The sequence below is a fragment of the Myotis davidii genome, unplaced genomic scaffold (assembly GCF_000327345.1).
Source record: "Myotis davidii unplaced genomic scaffold, ASM32734v1 scaffold673, whole genome shotgun sequence".
Lineage (NCBI taxonomy): Eukaryota > Metazoa > Chordata > Mammalia > Chiroptera > Vespertilionidae > Myotis > Myotis davidii.
This window is the reverse complement of record NW_006286677.1, coordinates 1,214,010-1,214,778: the sequence shown is the minus strand read 5'-3', so window position 1 is coordinate 1,214,778 and position 769 is coordinate 1,214,010.

Genomic DNA, 769 nt, shown 5'->3' with positions numbered 1-769 from the left:
GACGTATGCGCAAAAGGGAGCTCAGGCTCAGGACAGCTCTGCTCCGTCTGAACACGCGGTCACCTTCCTGCCCAGGACGCACCAGGCCACCGGGAGCAGCTCTCGACCTTTCTACACACCCCGTGCCCCTCTCCAGGGAGGACGGGCGGGCTTTCAGACCCCTCTCTGAGCCCGGTGCGGCGGCCCTCAAAGTCGTCCCACATTTCGGGGCCTCACAGAAGCCGCCCTTCTCCAAACATGGACCCTGCCTGGTGCCCGAACCCCCTCCCTGAGCCCGCAATCAGGGGCAGAGTGTGGGGGACCCCTGGGGGTGTCTATGGTAAAATGGGGCAGGCCCCCTGGTCCACCGGTAGTAACGGTTCAGTGCCCTCACTCTGTTCCTCGTCTCTGGCTCGGGACCCCGCCTCAAGCCAATGTGGGGGCGAGAGGCAGGCGCCAGGAATCAAGGGCAATGAGGACATGCAGGCCCGAATGGGGATGGGCGAGTTCCGCGCAGCAGAACCTTTCCTCACCGAGGCCTGGTTTCCGGCCGGTCCACTTTGTAAGAAAAGTAAGTGACAACTGTAAGACATCAAATGCCCGCTAAAATTATTTTTCCCCTCCCCCTCCCGGCCCAGTCTGCAGAGGCTCGCCTTCCTCTCCGCCCGCAGATCGGAGCTGCTGCCGCGGGCGCGTTCCGCATCGCTCCGGGGCCCCCAGGCGTGGAGTTCCGAAGCCATCGACAGCTCCTGGCACTTCTGAGCTGCGGTGGGCGAGGGCCCGCGCGTTT